This window comes from Lathamus discolor, chromosome 1 (assembly GCF_037157495.1).
Source record: "Lathamus discolor isolate bLatDis1 chromosome 1, bLatDis1.hap1, whole genome shotgun sequence".
Classification (NCBI taxonomy): Eukaryota; Metazoa; Chordata; class Aves; order Psittaciformes; family Psittacidae; genus Lathamus; species Lathamus discolor.
In genome coordinates this window covers 131,239,335-131,249,640 of record NC_088884.1, presented here as the reverse complement: position 1 = coordinate 131,249,640, position 10,306 = coordinate 131,239,335, and positions in this window count along the sequence as shown.

Here is a 10,306-nt window from a genome sequence, read left to right as displayed (position 1 = left end):
TCATGCTTTTCTATGTGTATTATTTGTTTAGGATCTGATGGCTTTTGCAGATTAATTTTAACTTATGTCCCTTTTTCTCAAATACAACTTCCCCTTCCTCATCTGCCTGACCACCTGAAGCTGAAAAGAAGCTGCTTTAATGCATTGTGTACTCTATAGCAGGTAACAAGAGCTGTGATTGAGACATGGGAAATGCAGGTGCAAAAGTTATGCAAAGGAAGTAATTTTAAACATCGATGAGTTCTCTGCTGACTGCCTGCTGAATAGGAGGAATCTTTACTCTCTTGTAGAAGTCTTTCATTAGAAAGTGTTAGTCTATTTTAACTGACTGAAACCTCAGTTGCAGGCAGATTTTATTACCCACACTTCTGTTGAAAAACTAAATAGGGCCTTGTTAAACATACCTAAAAATAACATTTACAAAAACCTGTATGTAGGTTTCTTCATGTAGGTTGTGAATTACAGTGAGCAGCTGCACAGTTGTAAATGACTGACAGGACTTCAGTTAATCTATGCCAAAGTAATTGGGAATAGGCATGTTCCTTGAATTCTTAGTTATTTTGCAATGAAAAAGTCCTGTCACAGAGTTTGCTCTTAGATTTAATCCTTCTTGATCCTTCTTGGTCCTTTAAAGGATAAATGATTCTACAGCTTCTCCAGTAGTATTTAAAATAGAGGAAACCAAAGCTAAGCTACGAGTAACCAGTCATTTAGGAGGACGCAGAGGTAGGGCTTAGGGAAAGAGGTAGTACGCCTGACGATCCCTTCCTCTCAGGACAAGACCTGCCAGTAAATTCCTTCTCAGTGACAAGAGGGCTGCTGTTCAGTCAGTGGGACCTTTGGGTGGAGACAGAGTGTGCTGGAGAAAGGAAAGCAACAGTGTCCTTGTATGCTCTCTCCTTTTGGCAAGGATGTCTGACTTGAGCTGGCGAGCCTAGTTCATGGTAGTTGGGAAAATGGGATCTAGTCGAAAAGTTGAATTCGGGAAAGAGGCAGTGGGGTGCGAGATAGTAATAGAGTAAGCGTTTAGGAAAGACATGAGGAAAACAGGACAATTTAAATGGTTACCTATAGGGTGATGCTTGGTGTGTGAGCACCACACAGAAATGGATGAAGGCCACAGTATAGAGGCACAATTGCCAGTTAATCACTGCAGTAAGGTTTTGGCTGAATAAATCCCAGAAAATTGGAACATTAAGCTGGTGGAACATTAAGCTGGAGGAGTGGAAGCAAAGTGAAAGGAGGAACTGTAAAATGTAATGAGAAAGAGGAAGCTGCCTTTGAGAGAAGCAACAGGTGATTCATGCTAAATACCCAGCAGAAAACACGTGTCAGAGGGGAGCAGGATGAGGCTGTTGATGCTGTGTTGTTTGTGGGAGCACTCTTGAGTGTCTAAGTATGTGTGATTACACACATGGTAACATGTATATACATACTGTATACATGCTCTCTGTGTGTGCCTGCTGGGAACATATCAGCCTTGCTACTGGTTTGACCAGGGGATGCGAAGTTGCAGGAACCTTACCTGAGGCTGGTAAGATACGGCTTGATGTTTTTTCCTTAATGTATCTCCTGAAAAAAAAAAAGGGGGGGCAAAAAACCAAACCAAAAACAAACAAACAAACAAAAAACCCAAGCAAAGCGTTGGGACAGCACTGTCCAACACACTTCTGAAATGTGAGGGAGGCCACTTTTTAGTTTTCCCAGAAAGTGAAGGGCAGTACCACTTTTCCTATGGTGAGAGGCTGAGCGGACTGGGCTTGTTCAGCCTGGAGAAGAGAAGGCTCTGGGGAGACCTTAGAGCAGCTTCCAGTGCCTAAAGAGGGACTGCAAGAAATCTGAAAGAGGGACTTTTCACGAGGGTATGTAGTGACAGGACAAGTTTGAAGCTGGAAGAGTTAGTTTAGACATTAGGAAGAAATTCACTGTGAGGGTGGTGAGGCACTGGCACAGGCTGCTCAGAGAAGTTGTGGATGCCCCATCACTGGAAGTGTTCAAGGCCAGGTTGATGGGACACCTTCCACTAGACCAGGAGCAACCTGGTGGCAACAGGGGTAGGGGGGTTGGAACTAGGTGACATTTAAGGTCCCTTCCAACCCAAATTAGTCTGATTCTATGAATAAATGTTAAATATGGAGACCTTCACAGAGACCAAGGATGAAAGGCTGAGTAAAAACACTTGCATGAAAGTGGTACACAGTTGAATATACTAACTGATGGGAACAGTTCATGGCTTCCCTGGGGAAGGCTTTCATGCCAACTGTGGCTGCAGTTTCCAGGCTGAGCTGGGAAGCACACACCTGTGTTTTTCATGTCAACTTGCACAGCTAACTGGATCATCAGTTAAATCAAACGGCTTTCAAAAAGCCTGACTAGTATTTTGCTGATTCAAAAAACCATGAGACCCACAAACCTTTCCTAAATCAATGATGGATTAACAAAGATGGCATATGATGCACTTCGTGATTTTTACTGTTTGCTCTTCTGGCAAAACTTTTCTAAAAGATCAATTTTATTTATTTCTAATGCATTTGATGCTAAGAAATGGAAGGATGAAGAAAATAAAGACCAAGGCTAAAACCTGGGGGGCAATTCATGCTGCTTGGTTTATACCAGGTCAAATGATCCCTTCTGGCTATGCAAATCCTTATGCTGAGTGCAGTCAGTCCACCCCCTTCCCACAGTAGCCTCTGAGAGTGCATATTTCAAATCTAGTTTTGTGGAAAGGGAAAAAAAAAGGCATGTCAAGCACTGATGCTAGGAAGTCCCATGGAAACAGTCTGTCCTTGAGAACAGAACCCACACTTCTGGTGCTCTGCTATCCCAGCTGAAACCAGGACGCTCCATAACAGAAGAAACCCCATGCAGATTACTCGAAAATGCAATTTTTGTGGTGTTCAGATTGGAGAGGAGAAGGTTCTGGGGAGACCTTATTGTGGCCTCCCAATACTTAAAGGGGGGGCCTAAAAGAAAGATGGAGAGAGGCTTTTTACCAGGGCCTGTTACAATAGGATAAGGGGTAATGGTTTTAAACTGAAAGAGGGTAAATTTGGATTAGATATAGGGCAGGAATTTCTTACCCTGAGGGTGGTGAAACACGGGAACAGGTTGCCCAGAGACTTGGTAGATGTCCCATTGCTGGAAACATTCAAGGTCAGGTTGGGAGAGGCTCTGAGCAACCTGATCTAGTTGAAGATGTCCCCGCTTATTGCAGGGGTTGAAACTAGAGAAGCTTTAGAGGTCTCTTCCAGCCCAAACCATTCTATGATGCGTTAGCTAGTTATTAGGTCCTTTTATATATATAATGTATTCCTCTTGGAAGTATATATGGTTTCTCCTTCATTTTAAACTAGATTACTATGCATTTATATGCAATTTATATTTTTACCTATAATCTCACATTTCTTTATTTTCTGCTGAAGCCTGGCAGTATGCATATGAAATCACTTTTAGAGATATTAGCAGCATGAGTAATAATGGCTGAATCATAACAGTAATGGCAAAATACATTCCTATAAGGAATGCTACTCATTACCAGTGAGAAGTACCTTGCAGCCGTGTATTTCCTCCTGCTACTGGCTGCAGGCTGCAAGCCAGTTACAGCAGCATTCCACTGTTTCCTCGAGGTAGCAGGGCCGGAGACCAACTACTGCTTCATCACCACAGGGTGTCACTGCAGATAGCACAGTAGTGGCCAAGCTCGCATTAATGAACCATTCAAAAGCAAAACCAGGATCCTCCTGAGTGAAGCAACCCCGTCACAGCTCTCAAGGGCTGGTTGCTGTGTCTCAGCTTCAGTGTTTATTACATCCTGGGCCATGCATCCTGAACTACGTGAGAGCATCGTGTTGCTGCCTCCATGTCTCAGTGCGTATCAGAGTAAACCAGGATCTGCTCGTTTTTGAGGCAAAAAGCATTGTCTTTGCTGTTCTAGACCTACCTAGAGAACACTTCCAGCCATGCAGGATTCTTCCCTGCAGTCCCCTGCCATACCACTGATTCCTGTGATGTGTAGTGAAAAAAACCCCGCAGCACCCCCATGAAACTTCTGCCGTACCTGTGGTGACTGCCTTTAAGCAGAAGGATGGTGCAAAAGCTTGCTTTGCTGCATTGTGAAAGGAGACGACTGGAAGCAGAAGAACTTGACTCTTAAATTTTATTTTTATATCTTAACGATCAAATTCTGAAGTTGGGATTTTCCTGGATAATCACAAAAAAAGACCTGCCTTTTCCAGCCAAATGAAACATGATTTATTCTTGCTGCAGACCAAGACATTCTGTCATGGAAAGGTCACATAATTAAAGCGCCTCGAAAGGAAACAAGGTGCACAGCTGTTGTTTTCCAGCGTGGTTTTGTTTAGTGTTTGCAGGCAAGATTTGGCCTCAGATTCAATAGTTCACCGCTGCTGACCCTGGCGGTGCTCTGCCTCTTCCTGCTGTGCACAAGACTAAAATGCTTCTGTCCGGCTGAACATGGTGAGCGGCACAGGGACTTACCCAGTGAAATTCAGTAGCATGGGGTGTGTAGAAGACCGACCTAGATGATTTGATAGGTCCTCCTGGCTTCAAATTATATACAGAAAGGGGCCACACAAAACTGTCTCACTACTTCTAAAGGAGGACCAGATAACAGGCTTTCCTGCATATGCATAAAGCTATAGTGTTACTGTCAGAGGGGTTTGAGAGTATCTGATGCAAATATGTATCTGTGGATGAAGAGCACTTCTATGGATGAAGGGTGGTACCATAGTGCTCCATGACCCTTAAGAAAATACTGGTTCCATTTATTTAACCACAAGACATTTACAGAGAGCAGTGGAAGCAACCAGCACTGTGCAATTTACACTCTTCTGTACAAAACCATGATTAATGCTAAACACTGACTTACAGGCAGATTTAAATTTGTAGGATCCTTCTTAAGAGAAACAAACATTTCCTCTTTCGCTCTCTGTCTACTTCTGGTACTAAATCCAGAACATTTTGGGTTCCCTTTTATTCCATTCAGCTAAAAGCAGCTTCCTCAAACACAGAGCCCTCACCTCTGCATGATGCAATGCAAAAGGCTAGCTAAAGGCAGATGTAACCCCAGTGTATAGAGTGGTTCTCTTGCACAGCCCCTTCATCCTTCTTTGCCTCCTCATCCCTAGCTGGTTCTCTCTGCTCTGCTCTCCCACTTCACCTCTGCTGAGGCTGTGAGATTTCTGGGTGAGGGCTGACCTTCACGGGATAGGGATGCTGCTGCTGGTGCTACCACTGCTGCAGGAGGTCCTGAGCCCAGATGTGCACTCAGGGACCATGGCTTCCTCACCTGATGCCTGGGCCCATTGTCCAGACTGCTGGTAGACCAGTGACCCCATGTGTGTGGCATTCTCCATTCAGCCTGCCTATTATTAAGACCTCAGGAAGGCAATAAATAACCCCAAGTGAGCTGTGATCTCTCTGCCTTTCAGGCTTGACATTGAAAGCAGGCACAGGTGACCCAAAAGTCCATAATTCTTGGTTAACCTTTTCTTGCCCAGGATAGGGTCTATATAAGATTACAAGATTACATCTATTATGATAAAAAACGTCTCCTGAGATCTATGGAAGATAGGAAAAGTATCAGAAGCAGGAAACAGCTTTACTGAGCTTCCAGTGGCACACTAGGAGGTGGTACCACTTCTCTTGTGTTATGCTTTGTAGTTGGTGCTTGTACTGAGCAAAAGTATCTAGGAATGAAATGAAAAACAGACTCTTCCCCATATTTCATGCCTGCAGTCCTCCTAGGGGTTGTATGTGATGTATAAGCCTCACTGGCCCGCACGCTGCTGTAGCGGGGAATCCCGGTCGCCCTGTAGCTCTAAGGGCCAGTGCTGCGCAGGGCTTAGTGGTCTGCAGGACTCTGGGTTCCTGCAGGCAAACCCAAGGGGTGGCCCTGTCTTCCCTTTGTAAGTGATGGAAGAAGGAGTGGGGTTTGGTTGTGCTGAAACCACTTAAAAAATGACAAGTGGTTTAGCTGCACAGAGTGTCAGGGTCTGTGATGACAGCAAGACAACAGCCACCTATTGCTGAAACCCCCAGCAGCAGGGAGTGACAGGAGCCCTCCAAGCATCACCTACATGCGTGGTCCCCAGCTGGGTGCTGCGAGGGCTGTATGCCCTGGGGCCAGATGCAGGCTGGGTGAGCTGGGGAGACCCTGCTGTGGTCTATGGTGTGCAGGCTTGACCTGCTGGGGCTTCTTTTGATCAAATGCAGGCACTTTTTGATCAATTTTTCCCAAGGGTACCTCTGTGGGAGGGAGCAGGGAGGGCAGGGGATGAGAGAGGGGCAGCAGGGAGGTGGGAGACCCCAATGGGAGGTGGCACCTTTGACTGCCGCCTTTCAATACTGCCCAGCAGCTCTGGAAACCTCTGGAGCAGAAGAGGCTTTGTAGCAGTGTGTCAGCTACTCTCATTTAACTTGGAAGTTGACCTTAGGAATGTAATCAGAGAGCTGATTATAAATAGTTTGCACAGTTGTTGATGCGATTAAAATGTGCTGTGGCAGGCGGTTCAAAGCAGAGGGTTACTCCAGTGTGTGCCCGGGATGCTGCACCCTCGTCATCTACGGCTGCATGGCAGGCCTGAAAAAGGGGAAGTGGCTCAACAAATGGTCCCAGGGAGGGGGGGGGAAAGAGGAAGCAGCCTGGCTTACAAAACTGGGGTGAGGGGCAAGGGGAAACAGGGCAGGGAGAAGAGAAAATTAAGGAGGAGGGAGGTCAGTCATGGTGAGGGAATCAGCAAAACCCTAAAACTCAGCGGAATGCCCTGAATGGCAGAACTAAAAAGCTCCAGCTGAACCATCGGTGCTAATTCATGTTCAGATGGCAGAGTGTGATGGAGCTTGGGAGAAAGAGAAGGAAAAGGAGGTGCGGTAAGAAGCGCAAGAGGTGGGTGGCCCAGGAGGTCAGGGCACCTGCTCTAGCCGAGAGCTGTGGGCGCACCGTGAGATGGGCACAGAATGTCCCGGGAATGGCCGTGGTTGTATCCTGTGGTACAGTGGTTGCATCAGCCACAAGTCTGGGCAGGAGCTGCTGCCAGACCTGTGCTGCCTTGGTGAGTGGAGGAAAGCCACTGCCTCCTGGAAAGCCCCAAACTTCACAACCTCAAAGACTTCACAAGCAAATGACTAGGAAGGAACATGCAAGCAGGTCAAGTGTGGCAGGAAAAGGAGGCAAGGAGCTGGTGCTGGGCAGTGTAAAAGGCAGCCGTATCAACCTGCTGTGGGGCTTTCTGCAGTTGCTGTGAAGAGTTTGAAGGATAAAATAGAGAGGTGTCAGGAGCTGAGTAGGATGCTGCTTTAGTGTTATCCAAATGGGAGGGCAGGTGGGAAGGAAGCAGAGGATCACTTGTTGGACAGCAGGGCAAGGATGGCTTTGGTGGGCAGTGGGGGACCAGGAACGACCTTGAAAGCAAAGACAGGCAGGGTGTGTCAGAAATCCGTATTTGGAAGAGCACAGCGAAGCCGCAGAAGATGCCAGAGGAACAGGGCGATGACCAGTGGAGGGCTGGGAAAGCCACCGGTACAGTCACCTCCGGGAAGCTGCTGTCCATGGGAGAAACCACCTGTGTAAGGCCCCAGAAGAGTACTGGTGATGGCCAAAACGTGGAGCTCTTGAGCAAGAATTGTAGCTGTGGATCCATGTATCCAGCCCTGGAAAGGCCAGGCCATGGGATACTTCGCAGGTGAATGTGTAGGTGAGGTGAGCTCTGCCGGCGTCCCCAATTGCAGAGGTGCTGGTCCCCGCCAGCTCATGGTGCAGGCAGATCTACAGACAGGTATTACTGAGAACAGACGGACCTGGAAGCTCCAGGTTGCTCTCTGTCCTGCCTCTGAGGGCCACATGGATTTTAGTTTGACAGGAGAACAGTGCTAAAGCAGGGAGTGGATCCATCAGTCAGCAGCACAGGGAATGGAGAGGGGTTTGTGTCTGTGGATGAAGTAATCCCCAAGAAGTGTGTCAGAATGAGAGGAAGAAACCAGTGTGAAGCATCCCTCATTCACTGCTGAAAGCTGGAGGATTTGGGAGAAAAACTGCTCATCTGTATAATTAATAGACGGAGGAATTTTGATGACAGAAGCATCAAAACCAATGTTCTGAAGGATTCAGAGGGGTGCTCTCAGAGATGCTACACAGCACATTATTTTCTTCCCCCTACTTTAAACAAAGTAGGAATTATCAGCCTTTTCCTGGTGACCGAAACATATAGAGCAACTGAGAGATGTCTTATTGCTGATACTTGAATTCATGCACAACATAACAGCAGCAACTTTCACAGATGCCAGGCTCTATAAACCAATTTAAATCAACACAATATTCCCATTGATCCAGTCTTCCCAAGCTCTGGCTGGTGCTGTGCCCCTATGGCTGGACTTGAGCATCCCTTGCTGAGAAATTTTAAGGCTCAGCATTACCAGGTTGTAAAGCAATCCATAACCTGAAGGAGCCATATTTTTCCTTCCCAAGGTCTGAGCAGAGTGAGAAAATGAATGCTCTTTACTGACATAAAGCAAGGCAATAGAGCTGGTAAAAATAATGCTTCTATGAACAGTGAAACGTCAGTCATCAAATTTCCTGTGGCTTTATGCTTCCTGTTTATGTTCCTTTCATGCCACGTGTACAAAGGGTGAGCTCCCTTCAGGGCTTTCTGGGTGCTTTGTACAGTCCTGGCCCCCCAGCACCGCAGCTCCTCTGCACCTCTTCTCCAGGCAGCAGAGGTGAGGGCCGGGGAGAAGGGGCACTGACAAAACGCGGCCTCTTTTCTTTAGGAAACCTGCCTGAGAAACAGCAATAAAAGCAGAATCAAAGCCCTCATCAGAACAATTGACTCCTGTGCACGTCACTTCTCTGGGGAAGAGGGGCAGTGACAGCTGCCATGGGTGATTTGTTCTTGCACTGACTATCAAGTGGGGCTCCAGCACCCCAGAGATCGATGTGGTGTGGGAACCTGCGCACAGGGGAGCAGAGTGAAGGCAGTGCAAAGAGAGCATGACCTTCTAGGAGCCATTCGTTTTATTGCCGGAGGTGATTTGAAAATAAAACCCACTCTACATTTCACAGGGTTGATAATAACCCCAGTAAACCAAGCACCTTTCCTTTGCCATCTAGCATATATGTTACAAGCACGAAGCACTGGGGAGCTTCATGGGGAGCCAATTCGCCCAGTGGCTTTACTCAGGACTAAAAAAGCCATACTGCTTATAATCAGATGTGCAGCTGAATCACGATAATAGGGGAATAAAACCATGGTAGTATCAAGCTTAAGGTGAGGAACAAGACTGCAGCATAGCCGTAGATGCAGATGCTGGCACTGAGCGAGAAGGCAGTCCTGTGCAAGGGCCCTGCAGAAGATCCAAGCAAAACGCCACAAACCTCTGGAACACAAAGGTATGAGTTGAAAAAGTGTGAAAATAGAGAGGCAAGCCTCCCCCCTCTGAGCTGCTCTGGCTGTGTCCGGATCTCTGCGTAACTGTAGGAGATAAGGTGTCTGCAGTGGAGTTCACCATTTACCTCCTTTCTAGAACAGAGGATCGTTTGTTTTGCCATCTTGCAAAATGTTGCAAAATACCCCGAGCACTGATTGCAGGTGCAAGTCAACAGCAGGGCAGGTGCTGCCCATTTCCAGGCTGTATTTACTCCATGTCTTGGAGCCGTCCAACGGACAGTAGCACGGCCACAACAAAACTCAACCCACTGAGATCCCACAGGCAATTTGGTTGGGAAATGGGAAAACTGAAACTCAGATCTAATGAGACTGAAGTGAGATGAAGGGGCAAAAAAACATCAAGGAGAATTTATCCCTGGATTTTCAGTGTTGTTTCGAAGCACAGGCGCCCTGCTAACCTCATCAGCATTGTGATGGGCAGTGAGGTCTCACCTGCATGCCCCACCTTAGCTGGAGCTCCTGGCAGTGCACTGGGGCTTGCAGCATTCTGGGAGTTTAATTTCTAGGCAGGATTAGCCGGCTTTGGCCTGCCAAAATTAAGACAGCCATGTCGGGTCAGGGCTGCACCTCTGCCATTCCCAGTTTACCATAAACACGGAATAACAGAGGTGGCCTGTGGACAGAAGCCTTGTGATGATGGACACCCCACGAACCCTCCAACCCCCGTGGCTTTTGTCCTTCAGGCATTTCCTTAGGTTAGCAAAATAACCGTCAGCTTTGTGTGCAAGCAACAGCATCTGAGTTCTGGTGGGAGATGGGAGATGAGATGAGGAGCAACCTCGCAGGGCTGGGCTTTTAGAGAGAGGCCATGTCTTTCACCGGCACCACTAATAAAGTGGGAG